General features: G+C 34.2%; 1 protein-coding gene across 1 annotated transcript in view; it reads left to right on the top strand.

Annotated features, from left to right (window-relative positions):
* The window catches only part of LOC136850841 (putative neural-cadherin 2), an 812,567-nt gene that overhangs the window by 302,351 nt on the left and 482,691 nt on the right, over positions 1-27,525 (top strand).

Here is a 27,525-nt window from a genome sequence, read left to right as displayed (position 1 = left end):
TTGCCATATTTTACTGATATTCCTTTCAGTTTATCGTCATTATATATATTTGCGTATATAGCGTATATGTATGTATGTATGTATGTATATAATATATATATATATATATATATACATATATATATATATATATATATATATATATATATATATATATATATATATATATATATATATATATATATATATATATATATATATATATATATATATATATATATATATATATATATATATATATATATATATATATATATATATATATATAAAATCTTATATTAGAACGTGCTACATTTGCATAACACTATGCATATTTTTATATTTCCGATCTGTAACAACAGACTGACCCCAATTGCTGAAATAATTCAGGGTCACTTGCTTAGCCTTCTTCTTCCTATCGCTGATTGGCTCCTTGCAAGGCTGTGGGCGGGGCCTACGTCATCAAGAACCAATCACATACCGAGGATCTCCGAGAGCCAGCGGCGTCGACATTTAAATGACCTTAATTTATTTTGGCGTAGATGGAAGCACTTTATTAAAGGGAAGACTTCATGGGGTCCCTGATAGTGTCAAAATAGTGAAAGAAGAGACATGGAACCTTCCACTCTGGCTCCTCAGTTTCAGTTTATGATAATTCCGATTCCAACTCCCATTTTCAAATGGGATTCATTATTATTTATTATTATTATTATTATTATTATTATTATTATTATTATGAATAGACCCTCTCTTAAACAGGTCTTATTTAAAAGGATGGCTGTATTATGCGAATTTATCTTATACAGTATCTTTCCCATTTTCCTTATAATTCGCTCTTCAGGCTCAGCGGCGTTGGTCAGCGACTGGCCAATATACATATTAGAATGTATCGCGTTCTGATATTCTTACTATACTTTTTCCATTGTGAATATTGGCCAGTTGCTGACCAACATCGCTATGCCTGAAAAAAGGAAAATAGAGAAGATATTGTATAAGATGAATTCGCATATCACAGCCATCCTTTTAATATTATTATTATTATTATTATTATTATTATTATTATTATTATTATTATTATTATTATTATTGTTGTTGTTGTTCAGAAGGTGGGAGCTATTCATATGGAACAAGCCCACCACAGGGGCCATTGACTTGAAATTCAAGCTTCCAAAGAATATGGTGTTCATTAGGAAGAAGTAAGAATAGGTAAAGGGCAATACAGAAAAAGGAGATCCCACTTACCTATTAAAAAATGGATAAATTAACAAATAGATAGAAATGCAATGAAATGCGAGGAGAATAGTATTAGGGTAGCAGTGCATTGCACCTTCGCTTGAACTAATTATATTTGCATTCATTACTTCCTGCACGAATCGTAAGGGTAGTTTCTAGTACCCTAATCTGTTCAAGGTTTGGATTGAAAGGCCGTATCTTTGTGGTTACGACACTAAGTTGCAGAATTGCAGCAAATAAGATACATTTTTATTGAGAGCCGTCTGGAAGACCTACTTTATTTTGAGTTCAGAAAACTATAGTGCATACTGCTAAAAGGATTTCAAAGATGATACTGAAGATATCACAGTACTGTTAGCTTATTGTATACACACAAACGCTAAATATATACAGTATATATACATACATACATACATACATACATACATACATACATATATATGTATATATATTACCAACATCTTTGGGCACACAAACATATGTATATATATGTATATATATATATATATATATATATATATATATATATATATATATATATATATATATACATATATATATATATATATATATATATATATATATATATATATAATGTAAGAATGTAAGTGAGCTTGTAAACAGTGGGATTACTTGCCTGGATAATATCTAATGAATGCGTTGAAATATTTCACAGTAGTTAGAAGACCGAGTTGAGTAACTTCTCTTTCTAATTTACTTTCCAATTTATGTTGACTTTACTCAGTTATATTACTTTGTTCTTGTGATGTAAGCCATTTTTCCTCTCCGTTGACTTCAAACTAATTTTCTCTCGTCAGAATGACCAGTATTTCACTAGAGCAACGTGTTCCCGTTTTCTTTAATATTCCACAAGGGGGAGCGTTTTCCCGTTTTCTTTTCTGAAAGCACGGGCGTCATAAAGAATGGGATATCCGCTTGAGCGTTTCCCGTTTTCTTTCCTGTCAGCACGGGCGTCATAAAGAACGGGATATCCGCTTTCACGTTGTTTATTAATTTTTTTTTTTGGTGAACTTGATACGTCAAATATTGAAATAAAAAAAAACTATTAGGAAAATATGCTCTTCCTCGCTTTTAATGGACGTGGGGCGTAGAAGTTACAGCTGTCGTTAAAGTAACGATTTTTATTTTTTTTATGGAGAAAGCGATTCCAACCCCCTCGCCACCCCCTTTTTTTTTTTTAGAGAGTGAAAGAGAGAATTCAAATGAGAAAAAAATCATCAATATTGTTTGCACTGTAAAGGGCGAACAATCAGCATTACTGACCGGCTACGCGTGTTTTATGGTTGCAGTTAATTTGGTCTTATTCTGGGTGGATAAATTATAACCGACAGAGAGAGAGAGAGAGAGAGAGAGAGAGAGAGAGAGAGAGAGAGAGAGAACTAATGTCATACCGTATAAAAATAAATGTGTGTGTGTGTGTGTGTGAGAGAGAGAGAGAGAGAGAGAGAGAGAGAGAGAGAGCTAATGTCATACCGTATAAAAATGAGTGTGTGTGTATGTGTGGTTGAGAGAGAGAGAGAGAGAGAGAGAGAGAGAGAGAGAGAGAGAGAGAGAACTAATTTCATATCGTATAAAAATGAATATTTTTGTTTGTGTGTGTGTGTGTGTGTAGAGAGAGAGAGAGAGAGAGAGAGAGAGAGAGAGAGAGAGAGAGAGAACTACTGTCATACCGTATAAAAATGAATGTGTGTGTTTGTGTGTGTGTGTGAGAGAGAGAGAGAGATAAATAAATAAATAAATATTATCTCATAACATTAATGATTAACGAATGATTGCCACACCAGAAACTAATCACTTTTAGAAAAAAAAAATAATAAAAAAAAAATATGAAACAAACCCACACCTACGTAACACGCCCTTAAACATGAAGTGATCGCGGGCGATACGCGTATGTATCGCGTCCCATGTATCTTCCATAAAATCAGACGCGTTCCCGAGACCGAGGAAAAAAAAATCCTCACGCACGGGAAATGAGATGCTGGGATAAACGGGGTTCAGAGATTGATAACATTGAGCTGTTCCACTGTCTGGAATTTGCATTTATGGAATGGTTGCTGCTTTCCTACCCCAGTGTTATGATGAGATGGTTTTTTTTTTTTTTTTTAAACTGGAATTGCTGGTATATTTGGTCTTGTAGTATGAGTAGCGTGAGTCAAGATTTTATGTGTATTTATGTACTGTATGTATGTATATATATAATATATATATATGTATTATATATATATATATATTTATACATAAATATATGTATATATATACTAATACATATATATATGTATATATATACATATACTTATATATACAGTATATTATGTATATATATACATATACTTATATATACATATATATATATATATATATATATATATATATATATATATATATATATACATACTGTATACATCATTATATTTCTACAGTCGCTTTGACCCCGTAGTTGGGTAGCGCCGTCAGTGCACCTCACGTGCGGTGCACTGTAGGCATTACTTAAGGTTCTTTGCAGCGTCTCTTCCTTAGGCCCCTAGCTGCAACCGCTTTCATTCCTTTTTACTGTACCTCCGTCCATATTCTCTTTATTCCACCTTACTCTCCAACCTCTTCTAACCATTGTTTCAGAGTGCAACTGGGAGGTTTTCCTCCATTTTCCTTTTCATCGCTGAATGACCTCATAGGTCCCAGCGCTTGGCCTTCGTCCTAAATTGTATGTTCTGTTCTACAGTCGCTTTTACTATATTAGCATTTATCCCACTTGTTTATTTGTGTGTGTTTATTTGGGAGCTAGAATTATTATATTTTTTATAATGACAGATTTTAACTCAAGAGTATTTAAGATAAATTTATGGTAATCGAAAATAGATACATTAATGATGACGGGGCATCCATTTTTTATTAAGTGGAGGTAATGCATTATAGATTAAGAGAGAGAGAGAGAGAGAGAGAGAGAGAGAGAGAGAGAGAGAGGTATCTAGACGTCTCTTTAAAAATGGCACGTCTGCTAAATAATTAATTGCAGTTATTTGGGATAAAATTCCCCTTTGACCCTAATGATTCGGATGTCTGGCCAGACCTTCATTAAAGGTTGATTAGAAAAAATAAAAAAGGATGATTAGGGTTAATGAACTATATATATTGAGATTTTTTATTCCCTCCTGAAATGTATAATAATTATTCATCGGTGGAAGAAAGGAATTCGGAAATCACGGGGAGAGTCTGACAGTGGAAACTTCGAATTAAATCTTCTAATCTGCCATTTTAATGTATTGTTGATTTTTTGCTGTTTGTTAAGTACAGTTGATTTCACAATTATAAACAGCTTATTTTTTTTCAATTATGGACGTTTAATTCCCAAAATATGCGTTAGGAAAAAAAATATTAATTTTGCTCTTGAGGCGAAATTTGTTTTTAATAATAATTTTGGGTGGCCTCAATAAATCTAAATTAAAATGATAAACAGCTTCGTTTTTCAAGTTTGAACGTCTAATTCCCAAAATATGCATTTAAAAAATCAATTTTGCTCTCGAGGGGAAATTTTTTTCAATAATTTTGGATTCCCTCAATAAATCTAAATTAAAATTATAAACAGCTTTTTTTTCAAGTTTGAACGTCTAATTCCCAAAATATGCATTGAGGAAAAAAATATTAATTTTGCTTTTGAGGCTAAATTTAAAAAAAAATTTTTTGGATGCCCTCAATAAATCTAAACTAACGTCTGCCATAACACTCATGACATTTATGACAAATTTATTTAGCGATATAATTATTTCTCTGTAATGAATATATCTGTAAGGTACGAATAATCTCACAACGCTCTCAAGGACCCTGATCATTCATTAAATAATGAATGGGTCAGTGAACGGATTAAAAAAAAAAAAATTTTTTCACTGCATTGGTCCTCTTATTGGTCGCCTAATAGGATTTGCCTTGTTATTTTTGCGTTAGGATCTCGATATTGGTATCGTGAGCTGCAAAACAGGTCGATTGGAATCGATCTTCAATTTAATAGGTTTTCGAAAATGTACATATTTTATCTTTTTAGATTTTTTCAGTTATTAATATCATCATTACGAATATTTTATCTTTCTAGATTTTTTTTCGGTTACTAATATCTTTATGACGATTTTATTTTATCTTTTTAAGATTTTTTCAGTTACTAATATCATTACGACGAATGTTTTATCGTTTTAGATTTTTTCAGTTATTAATATCATTATGACGAATATTCTATCTTTTTAGATTTTTTCCAGTTACTAATATCATTATGACGAATATTTTATATATTTTTAGACTTTTTTCAGTTACTAATATCATTACGACGAATATGTTATCTTTTTAGATTTTTTTTCCAGTTACTAATATCATTATGACGAAAGCCTCCCCCGCCCACAATGAAGTAGGATTCTATAATTACCCCCCATAGAGTGGGATTTTTAATCATTCTGTGTTTGCAGCTACGTGGGCGTATGTAATCAACTCTGCTTGTTGGTAAAATGTGAAGGGGAAATCCTTTTAGAAGTAAAAAAAAAAGTAAGAGGAAAGTTTAATAGATTTTGCAGTAAGTGGGACCTGCTTAATCTGACCTTAATAGCAAGCTAAATAAAATAGGGAAAAAACATGAACTGGTATAAGTGATTGTCTGCCAAGTATTGATCCCTCAAGATAAGCTAAGTGTTGATCCATTAAGTTAAGATTTATTGCTTATGAAAATTATGTAAATTTCAGCATGTGTTGGTTGAAGTTGAAATTAAGCTATAAAATCAATATTCATGCAGCTGACAAAGTAGGAAAAACCTATACAGAATATTAAGTTATGGGGAGGAAATTCCGTTAGAAGAAGTTTTACCAGTGAGCCAAACAGGAAACAAGTAAAAAATGGAGTATGAAACTTTCAGCCACGGCCCATGAAACTCTTAGCCGCCCCCGTGAAACTTTCAGCCACGGCACGGTGGTTGCTTGTGTTGTTGGTACCTATAGAGGTGCCAAACGTATGATCATGGCTAACTTTAATCTTAAATAGAATAAAAACTACTGACGCTAGAGGGCTGCAATTTTGTATGTTTGATGATTGGAGGGTGGATGATCAACATGCCAATTTGCAGCCCTATAGCCTCAGTAGTTTTTAAGATCTGAGGGCGGACGGACAGACAAATAGCCAATTCATAGTTTTTTTTTTTACAGATAACTGAAAGAGTCATACTATTTATTGTGGTCTATTTGTTTTCTGTTCTGATATTCAAGTTGCTAGTGAAGCCAAAACAGGAGGGGCCACAGCAATAACAGCACTACCTTGGGGAACGCCAAACAGAACATAGACATTTTACTTCCTCCTAGATAAGCTACGACTGAGATCAGTCACATTTCATCCCACGCCTGAGATTCGAAGTGTAAAACTATACAATTTGGGTAACCAAATGAAAGTAGATCCAGAATAATACTGAACTGTCAAAATTTAGGGAGATAATGTTATCACATTCACCCCTTTCCATTCGTTCATGTACTAGAGTGACCATGACGAAGAATAGTCCAAAGACGCCCATATTTATTTTCATCAAAGTATTTTCCTTAAGGGAAATATTTCCATGAAATGTAATCCGTAATCATTTCCATTTTTGATAGCCGTGCTAATGGGAGAAACCCCTGAATTGCTCATGTTTAATATAAGTAGGAAATTGCTTCTGTTTTCACGAGGTTTCATTTCATAGCGAAGCCTCGAGACTAGACTGTGTAAGGGAAGGAAAGAGTCGAACATTTTATGTAATATAAAGTAAAATATTAGAAAATCCTTAAGAATAAGACAGAGTGAAGTTCAGTCTTTTTAACTTACGAGATGATAGTATTCCAGTTTTGTGTCTGTTGCTTTCGGAAACTAATTTGAACGAGGAAGTTTTGAAATGCCTTGTTGTTGAGGAAAGTTAGTGTCGTGGCAAGTCACTCAGATGTGGCAGGTTCGCGTCTCCCCTGGGGTGATGAAAAACTCGCTGGCTCTGTATCATGATCAGTTACTGCTGCGGTGTGGGGTCTGCTGCGGTGGGAGGCTGAAACCAATATTCTGTGGAAGCTTGAATTTTCAAGTCAGTGGCCCCTTTGGTGTACTTGTTCCATGTGAATAGGTTTCATCTACTGAAATAATAATAATAATAATATAATAATAATAATGATAGTTATATAGTATAGAATAATAATAATAATAATAATAATGATAATAATAATAATAATAATAATAACAATAATAACAATAATAACAATAATAATAACAATAATAATAATAATATATTATAGTCTTTGTATGTAACAGGAAATTTTGTTTAATATTTTGAGTTTCTCTGTAGATGACATTATTTTCCTAGTTTAAAGAATACTTTTGAAATTCTTCATTTCCGTTGCCATGGATTTTTGTTAGCAGATCTCTCCATTTTTGCTACCAGTCACAAACGAACGAGGAAAGAAGATAAAAATTCACCCTTCAGCAGAAGCTGCCAATCCCAGAGACGCGTAGGAATATAGCAGCAAAGTGTAAATCGTTTTGTTTAAGGGAATGTATTGAGTGGGAATAAATAATGTAACAGAAAATCATACATTTTACGAAAAGAGAGAAATCTTGAATGTTTCTTTTCTTCCATCCATTGCCGATTCGTCTTGTTCGTTGTCGGTAACAAATATATTTTAGTGTAATCATTTCAACTTTTTGTGTGTCTTTCTTTTGGCGATTAATTTTTATAAGGAATGTTTATACAAAATGTTATACTCGTATATATATTCAGTTCGTTTTATACAGTTGCTGTCTAAAATGGATCGCGAGGATTAATTCGTTACTGTTGCAAATTATTAAGGTGTAAAAAGAGGAACTGTATTTGTACAGTATATGCAAGAGAAATCGGCTAGAAAAATAAAACTATTTTTATATTTTTGCTGTATCGACAACGAGTTCAAGTAACGTGTGCATGTGTATGTGTATGAGAGAGAGAGAGAGAGAGAGAAGAGAGAGAGAGAGAGAGAGAGAGAGAGCATTTTTTTTTATCCAAGGTTATTTTGTGATATTATTTAATATTGGAGCTGTCGAGGAGAGCTAAATCCTTATTGAATGGAAAAAATGATTGGTTTGACCGAGATTGGGAGGGAATACACAAAGAGGAACAAAAAATGACATTATGGAACTCTTAACCTTTTTTATTTTTATTTATTTTTTTTTTGCCCCTTTTATGTTAGGGTTTCTTAGGTATTTTTGGCTCTGTTCCCAAGAACAACTTGAATCGTTAACTGTTCGGTGAATTTGCTAAACGCGTCTGGTTAAGGGTAATTTTATTTGAGAGCTAATCTTCATTGTCCACTAACCGGAGATGTTCATAAAAGGCGTATTGAAGTAATTGGTTTACCTGACAGTAGTCTACTATTATATATTTTGAAGCGATGTTTTAAAATACTTTTTCCATATAAGAAAATGTCGATTCATTTAAGATTCCCTTTTAGTTTTCTGTAAAAGAAAATTATTGTGCCGGCTTTGTCTGTCCGTCCGCATTTTATTCTGTCCGCAGTTTTTCTGTCCGCAGTTTTTCTGTCCGCCTTCAGATCTTAAAAACTACTGAGGCTAGAGGGCTGCAAATTGGTACGTTGATCATCCACCCTTCAATCATCAAACATACCAAATTGCAGCCCTCTAGCCTCAGTAGTGTTTTTTTATTTAAGGTTAAAGTTAGCCATAATAGTGTTTCTGGCAACGATATAGGATAGGCCAACACCTGGTCGTGGTTAAAGTTTATGGGCCGCGGCTCATACAGCATTATACCGAGACCACCAAAAGACAGATCCGTTTTCGGTAGCCTTGATTTAACGCTGTAGCAGCTGTACAGAAAACTCGATTGCGCGAAGAAACTTGAAGAGATTTCATCCTCTTATCAAATACCGTTTGTAGGGACATTTCAGCTTCTTACTTATGAAAAAGGAGGATTTAGGAATGATTATTGGTAATTATTTTTTTTACAGATGATTGAGCCGAGGATTTTCGGTACCGAGCGTCTCCGAAAAATCTATAGTTTTCAGGATTTTATTCCTAAAGTTTAATTATGCGTTAATTATTCAAAGGTTTTGCAATAATCAACGAATGGTGTTTGCTCGCCTAATGATTCTGCCTGATTGTAAATATAGAAAGAGTTGGGGCAGTTGATTGAGCGAAGTGTCGAAGTTGTTCAGTCCTGTTGCGCTGGAGTTGAGTCGTGGAAACTGTACACCTCTTTCCAGTAATTGTTTCAGTGTATATTGCAGTTTGAATATGCGCAGTTGATGCTAAGCTTATATATATATATATATATATATATATATATATATATATATATATATATATATATATATATATATATATATATATATATATATATATATATATATACATGTGAAACAACCCAACGGCTTGGTTTTCACTTTTCCTTCATTAAGTATTTGCCTTTATTTATACATTGTTTTTATGAACTATGTGTGTGTGTTTTGTGAACTGTGTGTGTTGCATTTTGTTTGCACCGCAGAATATTCCTGGCAAAACCTTACTGCTGGAGTTGATGAACAATGACTAAAGTTAATTAACTATATCTCCAAAGAGCGGTCTTCCCATATAGGTTGTCAGACGCATAAATTAGCGCTTATGCTTTTACGTTCAGCACACCAGATCTCGGGGAATGAATATGCAGAGGTTTGGCGTATACGCTTGTGCTAGGTTTTAAAATGTTGGTGGCTCCGGGTGGGATATGCTGCTCAAGTGTTTCGCTGGGAAAGTGCAGTTGCTTGCAAGCGTGCAAACACCAGATTTTCATTTTAGTTCTCTACCAAAGAAAATTATATTGAGATGGCTATTTGTCCGTCTGTCCTCACTTTTTCTGTCCACCCTCAGATCTTAAAAACTAATGAGGCTAGAGGGCTGCAAATTGGTATGTTGATCGTCCACCCTCCAATCGTCAAACATACCAGATTGCAGCCCTCTAGCCTCAGTAGTTTTTATTTTATTTAAGGTTAAAGTTAGCCAAGATCGTGCGTCTGGCGCTGTTATAGGTGCCAACAACACATGCCGCCACCGGGCCGTGGCTGAAAGTTTCATGGGCCGCGGCTGAGAGTTTCATACAGTATTATACGCTGTGCAGAAAACTCGATTGCGCCGAAGAAACTTCTGCGCATTTTTTACTTATTTTGAGTTTCAGTACCAGATGTTTTCGAAAATTTCCTGTATATCGCCAATGTGCAGTGGAATTCATTATTTAAGGACTATCATATACAGTAATTCGGAAGGTTTTTTTTAATAGCCTTCCAAAAACCTGGAAGATCTGGAAATATGAAATGACAACAGTTAATAAATTGTATTTTATTATATAATTAATTTAATTTTCTATAGATTACCTAAATTGCGAACGAAAATCAATCTGTTAACTGAGAACGAAAGCTTGCATAAAAATTTAGCGTGTACGCTAACCTGTCAAAGAACAAGGCTAGCAGTCCTAATCTGAAAAATACTTAAATATATATTAAACTTTTATTTATATAAAATCCCACATTTTTTAATCTGTATAAAATCCCACATTTTGTAATCTATAAAATCCCACATTTTGTAATCTGTATCAAATCCCACGTTTTGTAATCTGTATCAAATCCCACATTTTGTAATCTGTATAACTTCCCAAATTTTGTAATCTATAAATCCCAGATTCTGTAAGCTGTATAAAATCCCACAGTTTGTAATCTGTATCAAATCCCACATTTTGTAATCTGTATAAAATCCCAGATCACCAATCAAGCAAAATGTAAGAACTAAAAAAAAAAAAAGGTGAAATGTTCACACACATCCTGAGAGTTCTGCGGCCGAGCCCTTTAAAAAAAAAGTTCACTTTCCCGGAGCAATTTCCACGGGCAAAAACCTCCAGAGCAAAACCACCTCTTCAAGATGGAAGAATTTGAAAGCTCTCAAGATATCACGCACGGTACCTCTGCCTCAAATAGGTCCTTTTAAAGTATTCAGGTTGGGATTACTGGAATGCTCATTTGCATTAGCTGTGTCTTCAAGACCGGCCACAGAGAGAGAGAGAGAGAGAGAGAGAGAGAGAGAGAGAGAGAGAGAGAGAGAGAGAGAGAGAGAGAGAGAGTGGGGGTTAGAGACAGGAGAGGTGGGGTGATTAAGAGAGAGAGAGAGGGGAGGGGCCCATAAGAGAGAGAGAGAGAGAGAGGGCGTGGGGGTTAGAGCCTGAGAGTGAGAGAGAGAGAAAGAGTGAGGTGGGATGATTAAGAGAGAGAGAGAGGGGGCCATTAAGGGAGAGAGAGATTGGGGCGATTAAGAGAGAGAGAGAGAGAGAGAGAGAGAGAGAGAGAGAGAGAGAGAGAGAGAGAGAGAGAGAGAGTGGTGGGATGATAAAGAGAGACAGAGGATGGCCATTAAGAGAGATAGAGAGAGAGAGAGAGAGAGGAGCGATTAGAGAGAGAGAGAGAGAGAGAGAGAGAGAGAGAGAGAGAGAGAGAGAGAGAGAGAGAGAGGCAGGCAGGCGCAGGTGATAAAGAATTACCTAACAATGCTTCTTTAACAACATTGCATTTCCTAAAGAGATTACATAACCCAACAATACCATAACATTTTCAGTGATTCCTCCTCTCACTTATTGTAAAATATTTCCTTCAGTTCTTCCACTCTCATCTGTATTTCAAGCTCCACTGCATTCCAGTTCATGAATTCATTGGGGCGCCTTCTCCATTCATCCTTGTTTAGAGCCAACGTGTGGCTCGTCCGTTCACACTTGTCTTGCTCTTCTCTTGTGCATATGTCAAGGGCTTAAGCCCCCTGAAGCACTTCAAGACGCTTGTGGAGAATTTATTTGTACATTTATTGCGTTTGCGTAGATGCTTGGCGTTTTCATGTTTTCACGTCATTTTATGATTAAGAAATCCTTCCACTTTTGCTAAGTATCCGGCCACTTTGAATGCTGTTGATGTCCTGTGCTTTTGGTACATAATTCCATATTTTGTTGTGGCTGTCCATTGCTTTGGTTTGGAAGCGACCTCTATTAATTTGAAGGCACTATTTACATCAAGTTATCCAAGTGTTTGTTTCTATATTATTAGGCCTTTGCTTTTATTTGCTTGCTTGTGTTTGCAAAGTTGCATTTCCAGGTAGTTAATTTCATTATTTTCCAAGCCGTCTCATGACATGAACGTTAAAATTAGGAATGAAATCTTGAAATATATTTGGTGAAATATATTAAAACCTAATGATGAATGAAATCTTCAAATATATGTAGCAAAATATAATTATATCTAATGATGAATGAAATCTTCAAATATACAGTATATGGCGAAATATATTATAATCTAGTGATGAATGAAATCTCCAAATATATGTGGCGAAATGTATTGAAATCTATACAGAGAGCATTCAAGTGCCTGATCAGCTTTCATTATTATCAGATTGATAATGACAGCTGGACAGGTTCTCGATATCTCTTTGTGTGAAACTTTTTAATGCATTTCGTCAGAAAAATCGTTTTGGCAGTAAACCGTCCAATAACAGAACTTGACACAAGGGCAGGAATAGAATACCAGTAAGGAATAAAGACAATACCAGTGAATAGGTTTTATTATATATACTTGGCAGCAAATCGTAACTAAATGCATAAATATAATTTATGATAAATAACGAAAGGAATAAAGTGTCCGGGTGTATGCCCAAGCTAGGGCATTTAGCCAAAATATAAGGTTAGGTAAGGTACGGTTAGGTTAGGTTAGGTTGGGGTCGAGATAAATGTTACAATTAGGGGACCAAGGAGAATTTGAACCCACATGACATATACGATTTTTTCTTCCGGGATCATTACGTGTGATAGTTTCAATTTGTAGTTTTTCGGATTATGTTTTCTCCTGTAAAACCATAAATGATCACTTATTCAAAATTTAGATGAATTTATTTTTTAGTTTTTGTAAAAGAAAACCATTGTGCCGGCTTTGTCTGTCCGTCCGCACTTTATTCTGTCCGCCCTCAGATCTTACAAACTACTGAGGCTAGAGGGCTGCAAATTGGTATGTTGATCATCCACCCTCCAATCATCAAGCATACCAAATTGCAGGCCTCTAGCCTCAGTAGTTTTTATTTTATTTAAAGTTAGTTTGCCATAATCCCGCCTCTGGCAACGATATAAGATAGGCCACCACCTAGCCGTGGTTAAAGTTTCATGGGTCGCGACTCATGCAGCATTATACCGAGACCACCGAAAGATAGATCTGTTTTCAGGGCCTTGATTATATACTGTGGCGGAAGTACAGAAAACTCGCTTGCGCCGAAGAAACTTCGGCGCATTTTTTACTAGTTTATTACTCATCCGAAAAAACGCTTAATAAACCAGAAATTAGGTTTCGAATTTTCAAAAACTGGAAGTGCGTAAAAATTTTACGTTTCACTTAAAATGCGGCTACTGACAGAAACTTGAAATAATAAAAAATCAAACATACCTGCGTACTCCGATTTTACAAATTGGAAATCACGCACGTCATTTGCATAAAGGCGATTATCATCGCCAATGACGATACCCCGTGATATTTCGTCCGGAAAATATTCTGAGTAATGTTTAATTGACAATCAAATGGTCCACTGTAATCATGAAGGGGGTCAGTGACAGGTGAATGGATAAAAAAAAAAATAAAATAAAATAAAAAGATTGTGTACATTAACGAGTCTATCGCTTTTCAAAAAGGAAAAAATTATTTGGAAAAGGTTTTCAGATTTTTTTCGTTTTTTATTTTATTTTATTTTATTTTTTGTTTCACAGTGGCTTGCCGAATACGTCTGTATTGTTCCGGTTCCCGGTCTTTCATTTGGGAGACAAGAATTTTATATACATTTGTTATCGTTTCATGTGAAAACGGAACTGCCCGCGTGGCTGAATATTTAACAGTGGCATGTGCCCGCCTCCCAAAAAAAAAAAAAAAAAGAGGGGTGCGTGGGTCATATTGACATTGGTAGAATTGATTTTATACCATTCTGTGCCCCTCGATACCAAAGAGACACTCGGCGTTGAAAAATAAATGTTTTTAGTTTTTTTTTGTAAAGGACTGATTCCTGCCGTTGTTCCATCCTCCATATCACGTATCCAGCGTTTGAAATTCGCAAACATTTGCTGGCATAAGGCCAGTCTTGCTTGACATGTAATAAACACTGCTTATTGTCAGAGAAATTATGTCATTTGTTATCAGTTTGGCTTTCTACTGGGACCTTTCCCACGCAAGGGTAGATGCTGTCTGCGGAAGCGAATATGCGTGCAAGCATCCAAACTGCTTGGTGACTCTGATTATTGTTTTGGTCAGTTTCTTAGTCTGCTGTTCAAACAACGCGTAAAGTTATGCGCTATGCCAAATTTTAAACAAAGGTCAAACCTATTCTTCAACGAATTGAAACCATGGGAGGTTGGAAGTACCGGCTCGAGAATTCCAAATGTGAGCCGTAGAAGAAAAAAAAAAAAAAGATGAACCATCCGATTTGAGCCTATTTTGCTAAAACTTCGTTGTTCGTAAGCATGAAATACGTATCTGGTAGTTAGTGCGTTATGGTGGGTCGTAGCTAGGGCGGATAAGGAGTGGGTGAGAACTAGAAGGTTAACAACCTTTCCTTGACCTACTATATAAAGGAAAAATAAGTAATATATATATATATATATATATAAATTATATATGTATATATAAATATACGTATGTATATATATATAAATATATCTATGTATGTATATATATATATATATTATATATAATATATATATATATATATATATATATATATATATATATATATATATATATATATATATATATATATATATATATATATATATATTATAAATATATATATATATATATACATATATATATATATATATATATATATATATATATATATATATATATAAATATATATGCACGCGCCATATGAAGAGAATATTCAAGCATAGTTTCTTTCGCACATAGATCATCTGTGCACAATTGTTCCTGTGTATTCAACAATGTGAAGAGAAGTAAGAACTTCAAGTAGCAATAACAAGTTTGGGAACGTAACTCTACACCCCCTGTAGGAATCTCGCCAGTGCCATATTTCCATCGTCGGAGGCACATGTCTTGGGCAAAATGAGATTTCATGCCCTGGTGCTTTCTGTCTTCATTCCTTCAACTGTCAAGATCTTGGAGAGAGAGAGAGAGAGAGAGAGAGAGAGAGAGAGAGAGAGAGAGAGAGAGAGGAAAAGACAAAGCGGATTGACTAACTTCTGGGCAGGGGAGCAGGGGTGTAGAAGATGGGTAGGTGAGGGGGAGTTCTTCTTGGATGGAGGAAGAGGTGGGGGGAGGAGGAAGAGGAGGTGGTAGGGAAGGAGGAGGAGGAGGAGGTAGGGAAGAAGGAGGAGGAGGGGGTAGGGGAGGATGGATGAGGAGGAGGAGGAGGGGGAGAAGAGGAGGAGGTAGTGGAGTGGGAGGAGGAGGAGGAGGAGGAGTAGGGGAGTTCTTCTTGGGTGGAGGAGGAGGGGGAGAGGAGGAGGAGGAGGTAGGGGAGTTCTTCTTGGTTGGAGGAGGAGGGGGAGAGGAGGAGGAGGAGGAGGAGGAGGTAGGGGAGTTCTTCTTGGGTGGAGGAGGAGGGGGGAGAGGAGGAGGAGGAGGAGGAGGTAGGGGAGTTCTTCTTGGGTGGAGGAGGAGGGGGGAGAGGAGGAGGAGGAGGAGGTAGGGGAGTTCTTCTTGGGTGGAGGAGGAGGGGGGAGAGGATGATGAGGAGATAGGCGAGTTCTTCTTGGATGGAAGAGGAGGAGGAGGAGGAGGGGGGAGGGGAAGGAATAGGAATAGGAGGAGGAGGTAGAGGTGGAGGTAGGGGTAAATCAATATACTTTGAAGACTCAAAGCCAATACGAAGAAGAGACTTGCCATCTCTCCTTCACCTCTCCCCACATGATTCAGTCCGTTCCTTTCGTTGGGTTTTCCCCGAAACACTTCTTCAGGTCCGAATTTGAAACACCTGGATAATTCCTGTAACGATCGCCTGAGGAAAAGTGAGAGAGGGTCGCCAAGAGGTCACAGATAATTATTTTGGGATGGAGGTGTAGAGAGTAATGAGGAATTTGGTGGGGAAAGTGATAGGGAGATTGAAGAACTACTGCTTGTGAATATTTATATTCATTTAATTGTTTGTCCAAAACATTATGAAACTGTAGTCTTGATATAGGTAGAGTGGTAGGTAGATGGTAAAGTTACCTATTATGAATATTTATATTTATTTAATTGTTTGTCCAAACGTTATGCAATTGTAGTCTTGATATGGGTAGAGTGGTAGGAAGATGGAAAAACTACCGCTTATGAATATTTATATTCATTTGACTGTAGATCCAAAAGGTGTACAGTTATATTCCTGATACCAAAAAAAAAAATAAGTAAATAAAATCGAAGATATAAAGATTCATCTTAATATTCGTGTTATAGCTTTAGTGAAATTCTTAAGGATATCATTGGTATAAAGTATAATGCAGGATTTTGCAAACACGAGTCCTTGCATTATGTTTGTTGAACTGTGGAAGGGAATAAGAGGCCTAGTGTGGGACACTGGACTCTGCCCAAACCAGCATAAGACAGGAATCCATGTTGTGTTACATAAAAATTCCTTGTAAGGAAAGCAAAGCATTTATAAAGACCTGTTCTGGGTAACATAGACTTAAATGATATGGTTTACCCGTTAAGAGTTATAAATTTAAGTATTATACATTTAAAAAATATTAATAAAAAGTCCTTTCCATAAAGGAGAGAAGATATTCAGGATGACTTTCGAGAGAAAGCTTTCAGACACAGTCTGAGGCTATACACTAAATTTGGGAAAACAGCCTTTTTCGCTTAAGGCAACGATGTGGACCAACATAGGACCTTAGAGATGTCGATAAGTGAGGAGTGGGTTCAGACTCAGTTTGCGAATATCAGAGGTTTTTCTGGATACATTGCGTTTGTCTTTTGAGATTTCACTTTTTGTGTGTGTGTATTTATGTATTTATGCATTTATATATATATATATATATATATATATATATATATATATATATATATATATATATATATATATATATATATATATATATATATATATATAAAATGTGTGTGTAGATACATACACAAAAGTAAGTACAATGTGTTAAAACACATTGTATTTACTTTTAGACTCCTCTGAAAAGGTGCATTTTTCTCTTAGGCGGTTTGAGAGGTTCCCAGCGAAGCAGATGAAAGAAAAAGGAAATAAAATAAAGTGAATTTATCAAAGGGTTCTAAAAGGATAAAGCGCGCTTTCGAATTTGTTTTATTTCCGCATTTATTTTTTCTTCTTCCTCCTCATCCTCCTCCTCCTCCTCCTCCTCCTCCTCCTCCTCCTCCTCCTCCTCCTCCTCCTCCCACGGTTCATCACTCTTGTCTTGTCTGTAATTGGAAACGCTCGTTACAGCCTCAGCTGTATCCCGAGGAGAGAGAGAGAGAGAGAGAGAGAGAGAGAGAGAGAGAGAGAGAGAGAGAGAGAGAGAGAGAGAAAATCAGCCAGCCTTTTCGGAAAGGAAAAGGAAAGTTTGAAAGTATTTTCTTTGAAATCATGTTTTGAAGGAGAGAGAGAGAGAGAGAGAGAGAGAGAGAGAGAGAGAGAGAGGAAAAATGGCATACTCTCTCAACAAGGGAGAAGAAAAGAAAAAAGAAAAAAATCAGCCAGTCTTTTCGGAAAGGAATAGGGAGGTTTGAGAGAGACTTCTTTGAAATCATATTTTGAAGGAGAGAGAGAGAGAGAGAGAGAGAGAGAGAGAGAGAGAGAGAGAGAGAGAGAGAGAGAGAGAGAGGAAAAAAAATCGCGTACTCTCCCAACAAGGGAGAGAATCAGTCTAGGTTTCATTTTGTTTCCCCCAATTCTGCAAATTTCCATTCTTCGGTTTTTTAGGGAAGGCTCAGTCATGTCAATACATGCGAAGAATTTTCTATTCCTCCTCTTCTCTTTTTCTTCCTTTTTTTCTCTCTGGAATCTGACCTCCAGAGTTGGATCGTGGCTGGGAGTTTGAGGAATCGTTTGTTTGGGATATTGGAATTTACAGTTAAAGATTATTCTGGAATTACAGTTACAGATTATTCTGGAATTTACAGTTACAGAGGATTCTGGAATTACAGTTACAGATTATTCTGGAATTTACAGTTATAAATTATTCTGGATTTTACAGTTACAGATTATTCTGGAATTACAGTTGCAAATTATTCTGGAATTACGGTTACAGATTATTCTAGAATTACAGTTACAGATTATTCTGGAATTACAATTACAGATTATTCTGGAATTACAGTTACAGATTATTCTGGAATTACAGTTACAGATTATTCTGGAATTTACAGTTACAGATTATTCTGGTATTACAGTTACAGATTATTCTGGAATTTACAGTTACAGATTACTCTGGAATTACAGTTACAGATTATTCTGGAATTACAGTTACAGATTATTCTGGAATTACAGTTACAGATTATTCTGGAATTTACAGTTACAGATTATTCTGAAATTACAGTTACAGATTATTCTGTTTAAATGGATACAAAAATAACACATAAAGTCATTACGAAACCAACATAATTCTTTAATCTTTAGAGGCATTCAGAAACAAACCTGAAAAGAGATCTAATCGATATATTCTTACAAAATTCTAAATGTTTTTATGCAGTTCACATTATTCTTGAATTATGTGTAGCATTACAGATTATTCTGGAGGTTTCGTGTTTTGACATTTCACCTCACTGGGCATGCGGGCACAGGCGAGTGCACAAACACATATACACACACAAACAAGTATACATACATATTTACATATACCATTAATTTTTGACACCCTTTACATTGCATCTATAACATCTGTCATGAGCTTTACCCTGGCCAATTTATGACTCAAAGCTTCTTTCTTTACTTTCAAACTTTTCGCGTAACTGTTTCCCACACTGCTCTTCTCCTGTCAGTCCTCTAGTTAACTGTCTGACTTTTTCCATTGTGTTTGTTACTAATTCCTTTATTCAATGGAACATAGTTTTCTTTCACGCATTCTTTTTAAACGTTCTTTCTTCCATACATAAGTTACAAACCACTCATTCACATTATCACTCTGTACTACAGCGTCTTCACTGTACCACACTGTACCATACCATCTTCACTATATCACAGTGTACCATACCATCTTCACTATACCACACTGCACCATACCATCTTCACTGTGTACAGTGTACCACACCACCTTCACTGTTCCACATCGTACCACAAGTTAAGTATACCTTAGTTTAACCAGACCACTGAGCTGATTAACAGCTCTCCTAGGGCTGGCCCGAAGGATTAGACTTATTTTACAGCATCTTCACTGTACCACAGTGTATCATACCACCTTCACTGTTCCACATTGTACCACAGCATCTCACTGTACCAAAATGTACTGCAGCATTTTCACTGTACTGCAGCATCTTCATTGTACCACACTGTACCACAGCATCTTCACTGTACCACAGCATCTTCAGTGTACCACACTGTACCACAGCATCTAAACTGTAACACAAAATACCCAGCATCTTCAGTGTACCACACTATACCACAGTATACCTTAGCATCTTCACTGTACCACACCGTATCATACCATCTTCACTGTAACCACACTGTACCACAGCATCTTCACTATACCACACTGTACCACAGCATCTTCACTATACCACACTGTACCTTACCACTTCGCTTGTAATCTCTTCAACCCCTGGTTTCTTGCCTGTCTTCATATATAACAAATACAGAAATATCAAATGTAGACGTGTTTATATATATATATATATATATATATATATATATATATATATATATATATATATATATATATATATATATATATATATATATATATATATAGTCAGGAGCCTTCAGTATTTTTGCAGTCGTTTCATAAAATGCCAGAGAGAAAAACAAAATAGGTTCTTTGATATTGGAGACCTTCATTTGTCTACTTTCTTTTTTAATCTGGGGTTCGACTTTCCATTAAATGGGGGTCCGAGACTTTTATGCCAGACTTAACATTGAGGATGCAAAAGCATTCCTTGGCATATTGCTTTCTGAGAGAGAGAGAGAGAGAGAGAGAGAGAGAGAGAGAGAGAGAGAGAGAGAGGCAGTTATTGGAACGATGAAGGGAAGGCGGGCCGTGTTTGAATATGAAATGTAATATTTAGGAGTGGAAAAGGCGGCGGTCGAATTTAAGCCCCTTAGTTTAAGTGAAATATTTTTATAGAATTATTTGAAATTTTAAAAAGTTATTAACAGTAATAATCTAGATTTATAATCATATTTCAGTTTTTCGTTCAGAAAATATATATATATATATATATATATATATATATATATATATATATATATATATATATATATATATATATATATATATATATATATATATATATATTGTCTTAAAATGTTTCATTGGTATCAGGTTTTCCACAATTTTTTTATGTATATTTCGTTTTACATATTTAATTTATCGATTTCTTTTTACATCAAAACCATAAAGGTAACGTAGTATACAAAAAAAATCCATGGATTTTTAGTATTAGAATCGACCAAGGCAGGACTTCTATAATTTTTATCTGTTTCAATAAACCAGATAGTATATTTATTCCTCTATAATTTTTATGTTTCAATAAACCAGATAATATATTTATTCCTCTATAATTTTTATGTTTCAATAAACCAGATAATATATTTATTCCTCTATAATTTTTATGTTTCAATAAACCAGATAATATATTTATTCCTCTATAATTTTTATCTGCTTCCATAAACCAGATAATATATTTATTCCTCTATAATTTTTATCTGTTTCAATAAACCAGATAATATATTTATTCCTCTATAATTTTTACCTGTTTCAATAAACCAGATAATATATTTATTCTCTATAATTTTTACGTTTCAATAAACCAGATAATATATTTATTCCTCTATAATTTTTATGTTTTAATAAACCAGATAATATATTTATTCCTCTATAATTTTTATGTTTCAATAAACCAGATAATATATTTATTCCTCTATAATTTTTATCTGTTTCAATAAACCAGATAATATATTTATTCCTTTATAATTTTTATCTGTTTCAATAAACCAGATAACATATTTATTCCTCTATAATTTTTTGTTTCAATAAACCAGATAATATATTTATTCCTCTATAATTTTTATGTTTTAATAAACCAGATAATATATTTATTCCTCTATAATTTTTATGTTTCAATAAACCAGATAATATATTTATTCCTCTATAATTTTTATGTTTCAATAAACCAGATAATATATTTATTCCTCTATAATTTTTGTTTCAATAAACCAGATAATATATTTATTCCTCTATAATTTTTATCTGTTTCAATAAACCAGATAATATATTTATTGTTTATGACCAGGAACCACGAGTTATTTTCCCTTTCAGACAGCGATATTTCCAAACACATAACATCTATTACCAGCAATAGCACTCCACTTTCAGCCCTTTTCTCTTAATGAGCAATAAATGCCCTTTCTGGAATAAATGCCCTTTCTGCGCTGTGCATTGCAGAGGGTTAATCCGAGCCTTCCAGTAACTATTACACAAATTACACAAATTATACTATTCAACTCGCCCGCCTTCGAACCAAATTGCCAGTGACGTGAAAATAATGTGAATATGTTTTAATTTCATGTAGCGTTATTGTGTCTCATAAATTTATGAAACATTGTCTTTGGGATTAATTGGGATTTTGACGTCAGAGACAGGAATAAGAGAAGTGATACAATAATATTATTCTGTCTCTTGTGACAGTTTTAAATCTTTGGCTCGTTCAATTCGTGAGGCCGGAGATTGGTGTACAAGTAACCCGATTTAGGAGGAAAAACGTTTTATATGTTTATTTTTTTTTCGTATACATAGGAAAGGAAACATCTTATATATATATATATATATATATATATATATATATATATATATATATATATATATATATATATATATATATATATATATATATATATACATTATATATATGTGTGTGTATGTGTTTGTATGTATATATATATGTGTGTGTGTGTTTGTGTATGTATATATATATATATATATATATATATATATATATATATATATATATATATATATATATATATAAAGAATTGAGGGCAGTGAAACAGACTGGTACATAAAATCATCTTTATTTGTGCCAACGTCTCAAGACAACTGGTCTCACTTTCAAGGCTGCAGTAAAAGCATAAAAATTGTGAATAAATATAAATTATACAAAAATCTCTTTAAAAACATTTGTACATTACTTATATATATATATATATATATATATATATATATATATATATATATATATATATATATATATATATATATATATATATATAAGGAATGTTCATAATCTTTTATCAAAACGGAGGAAGTATGTTGAAAAAATCTTATTTTAACTTGTCTATGGAATCATTCGATAATATACATAGCGCGATTAAGGGACAATCAATCATCAGTGAGCAATTTCGTGTATTTGGAGGTAGAAAGTGTTCAGATTTGAATACTGCAAGAAGGAAAACAGTCATTAAACATTTGAGGATCAAAGTTAAAATGACCGTTGATGATTTAACTAGAGCAGGTTAAAGGTGGAAACATGAAAACCAGACAGGAGTTGATGCAGTTAAAGGTGAGACACTTTCATGCTTAGCTGGAAGTGTGATTCAGTGGCTGACCATGATAAGTATGGTACATCAGGATAAGGGATAGATGCCGTAGGAATGTGTGAGAGAAATAATTGTTACCTTGAAGTAAGGTAAAGGTTACACAGATTATCACACAGAATTCTCTTGTCAATAACTTACGTGAGTTTAAGGACTTACATTTCAATTAGGATTGTGAATTTGAAAGCAAAATGTGAACTGCGCAGTTTAATTCGACTGTACTGAACTGTTAGCAAGCGTGCTATATAAAAGATATCCCGTAGGGCGGTAGTGCCGTCAGTGCACCTCATGCGGTGCACTGTAGACATTAAATAAGGTTCTTTGCAGCGTCCCTTCGGCCCCTAGCTGCAACCCTATTATTCCTTTTACTGTACCTTCGTTCATATTCTCTTTCTTCCACTTTCCACCCTCTCATAACAATTTTTTCATAGTGCAACTGCTTTGAGGTTTTCCTCCCGTTACACCTTTCAAAAACCTTCTAACTGTCAATTTCCGTTTCAGCGCTGAATGACCTCAAAGGTCCCAGTGCTTGGCCTTTGGCCTAAAGACTATATTCATATATAAAAGGTAGGAATTATATTTTATGTTTTTGTTGACATTGGTCACCTAATTTACTACGAATGCCTCTCAGATTTAAACAGTAACTGGAGAATCTTTAGAACACCTAATAGGAATGGGAATGGGAATGGGGGGAAATGAAAAAATAAAAACAGGGTGGGATCATAGATCGGGAATAAAGCCACAGTGGCTGTTGGTTACAGGAAAAGAGGATTTGGTTCGCCCAGATTAGATTAAATCTCTGCTTTTGTATGTGAAGTCAGGGGAAAATATTGGAAGTGTTGTAATGGTTTTTTCTGTATGTGAATAATATTTTTTGTTGTGGATATGCATGCGTAAAAAAACATTATATATAAAAATTATATATATATATATATATATATATATATATATATATATATATATATATATATATATATATATATATATATATATATATATATATATATATATATATATATATATATATATATATATATATATATATATATATATACATATACACATATACACACACAAGCATCCCAGACTTCAGTTTAGTGAACAGCAGACGTGATAGGTTCAGGATCACCGAAAATATCAATAAAAATACTAAACATTGGTAGTTTGCGATCATCCGCGTATATGGACTCTCTGAGAGAACAGTTTTATTTTTTCGTCAGGTCTGTAGATAATCTGCTTGGGCCATTTTTTCTTGTGGAAAAAGGCATATAAGAAAATAATTTAAAATATATGTATGCTTATATATGTAGGTGCACATATGTATATGTATATATTATATACTGTGTGTATATATATATATATATATATATATATATATATATATATATATATATATATATATATATATATATATATATATATATATATATATATACATAGAGAGAGAGAGAGAGAGAGAGAGAGAGAGAGAGAGAGAGAGAGAGAGAGAGAGAGAGAGAGAGAGGGGGGGAGCCTCAATGAAACATTAAACACAAAGTGCAAATACTATAAGTGGTTTGAAAAGAAATGTATAATGGACGTCACACTTTTATTATTATTATTATTATTATTATTATTATTATTATTATTATTATTATTATTATTATTATTATTATTATTATTATTTCAGCAGATGAAACCTAGAGCAAATATTACGATTTCATTAAAATTGTTTTTCTTTATCTTTCATTCGTTCGTTGAAAACTCCCCATTGTGTCGATGCATGGCCTTCCATTGGAAAAAAATAAAAATAAAAAACAAGAATTTTTATTTAATTGTAATCGTGCCATGGGAAAAATGGTAACTGTTCGCATGGTTGAATGTTTTACCAGCGGCATCTGTCCATCTGGAAATAAAAAAAAAAACCCTATTGCCATTGGGAAAATTGAGTTTATTGCTTTCTGTGGCAAAATTTGTCAGCGAAGGAAGATAGGGGACTTCATTTTAGTTTTCTGAAAAATAAAACTATTTGTCTGTCCGTCCGCACTTTTTCTGTCCGCCCTCAGATCTTAAAAACTACCGAGGCTAGAGGGCTGCAAATGGGCATGTTGATCATCCACCCTCCAGTCATCAAACAGACCAAATTTCAGCCCTCTAGCCACAGTAGTTTTTATTTTATTTATGGTTAAAGTTAGCCATAATGGTGCGGCTGGCAACGATATAGGGAAAGTCACCACCTTATGTTTTATTTTTATGGATAATGGAGTAAATTTTTGAAGAATGTATCTAGACGGATATAACTGCAAATGGGGCCCTCAAATCATCGTAGAAAGCATTGAAGAAGAATCATTCTGAAACTGCAGTAACTTGTGTATTAGTGTCCCACGAGCTCAATAGGTGGCATATCCCAATTTCGAAAATTTTGCAGATACTGCAAATGGGCTAAATAAAATTGGAATCACCTGAAACTGCAGTAACTTGTATATTAAAGCATTGAAGAATCAATTTCGAAAATTTTGCAGATACTGCAAATGGGACCCCCCTAAATAAAGCATTGAAGAATCACTCTGAAACTGCAGTAACTTGTGTATTAAGTGTTTCACGAGCCCAGTAGTTGGCATATCTCAATTTCGACAATTTTGCAGATACTGCAGTTTTCCATTTTAGGGCAGAGTTGCAGCTTTATGACGGTCTTGAAGTAAGTCCAAGTTAATAGACTTGACTCACCCAGGAAACGGAAGCCCTCTCGACACAATTTTGTCCGAAACTGTGTATGGAGAATCTCACTAAATATGGTAACAGTTAATAATTGCATTGCAATACCAAATATGAAAATTAATAATTGCATTGAGAAACATTATTTCATTTTATTGATTCTTGTCTAGCACTGGTGTATGAAAGCCAAAAACCAGCCAGTTTTCATTAGGGGATTAAGACATGTTAACTCAAACTCAGCTGGTCCGCTGGTATAGTGGTTAGGGTCGTGACGTGCCACTCAGATGCGGCGGGTTCGCGTCTCCCCCAGGGCGATGAAAAATCACTGGCCCTGTTTCATGATCAGTTACTGCTGCAGTGTGGGGTCTGCTGCGGTGGGAGGGAGATTGAAACCAACATTCTGTAGAAGCTTGAATTTCAAGTCAGTAGCCCCTTTGGTGAACTTGTTCCATGTGAATAGGTTTCATCTACTGAAATAATAATAATAATAATAATAATAATAATAATAATAATAATAATAATAATAATAATAATAATAATAATGTGTAATTGCTTGAGAGGTGCCTGGCAGCATCATGAAAAGGTCATACTGTTTAGTAAAACGAAATATCCCTGATATAACGAACATCTGAGAGTTCGTACTCAGGACAAAATACATAAACTCATTATCCAGAAATTCTGTACTTTTAAACTCAAAGAAATACGTCTAAAGAGAGTTCTGGAAATAATTGAGAGTACTTGTGCGGCCGTACCGTGAAACATGAAGGAAAAATTGAAGTAATTCTCTAATTACGTCTTGCTTGTAATTATGTCATGTATATCATGCACGTTATGTACCTGTGCATGTCCATTGCTTTCTTATATTAATTAAAGGTAAGTAAGTGGTTAGGTGAAGGTAAAAAGGATTATTTTCCTTGGTCCCTTTGCTATAAATGATGAGAGTACCTGCATAATAAAATTAAACTCATTTTGAAACATAAATATACAAATATATTTGCTGTACTCTACCGTCATAAAGGATGGTAACATGCTTCACTGCAGTAAACTATAAATATCATTGGAAAGGATATTTATCGAGGTATTTATATTGCAAAAAAATTATATATGTACAGTGTACATCAAAAAATGAATGCTTTATTTTTGGTGAATAGTTCCTGTTGGCTGAGTATTGAAATTATTTTTATTTTGACTTAAATCATTTCATCATTTTGATCTTTATTTTGGTTTATATTTTTCATTTCTGAACGTATTGCACTAAATTTACATAGGTACAGTTTTAAGTGACATCAAAATAAGAGTAGCTGTGCAAGTTCTCTATAGAGAATCATGAGTTGTACTGCGTATTTTTTTTAATGCGTAATACCTGTTATGAATAGCATTATTTTTTTACCTAGATTTTCATGGTATAGGTATTTTTATATATCTCTGAAAATTTATGTCCAGTGAATCTTTTTTATATATATATATATATATATATATATATATAATATATTCTCTCTCTCTCTCTCTCTCTCTCTCTCTCTCTCTCTCTCTCTCTCTCTCTCTCTCTCTCTCTCTCTCTCTCTCTCGCAAGCCGTAAGAAAACTAAACTGCTGCTCTGAAGGTATTAATGACACTTTTATGATTTTTTTTTCTTAAAATGTAGGAGTATCGTTCGCCTCTATTTATGTCGGCAGTATCCCAGGAAAGTCATTGTTTTGTCAAAATTACTTTGAAGTGTGGTTTGTTTTTTCCCCAATAACCGTTATCAGTGACTTAGGTCTCTCTCTCTCTCTCTCTCTCTCTCTCTCTCTCTCTCTCCTTTTGTGTGTGCGTTCTGATTTTTGGAAGAGTTGTTAGACCCA

The sequence above is a fragment of the Macrobrachium rosenbergii genome, chromosome 22 (assembly GCF_040412425.1).
Source record: "Macrobrachium rosenbergii isolate ZJJX-2024 chromosome 22, ASM4041242v1, whole genome shotgun sequence".
In the NCBI taxonomy this organism is placed as follows: domain Eukaryota; kingdom Metazoa; phylum Arthropoda; class Malacostraca; order Decapoda; family Palaemonidae; genus Macrobrachium; species Macrobrachium rosenbergii.
This window is presented reverse-complemented; position numbering and strand designations above follow the sequence as displayed.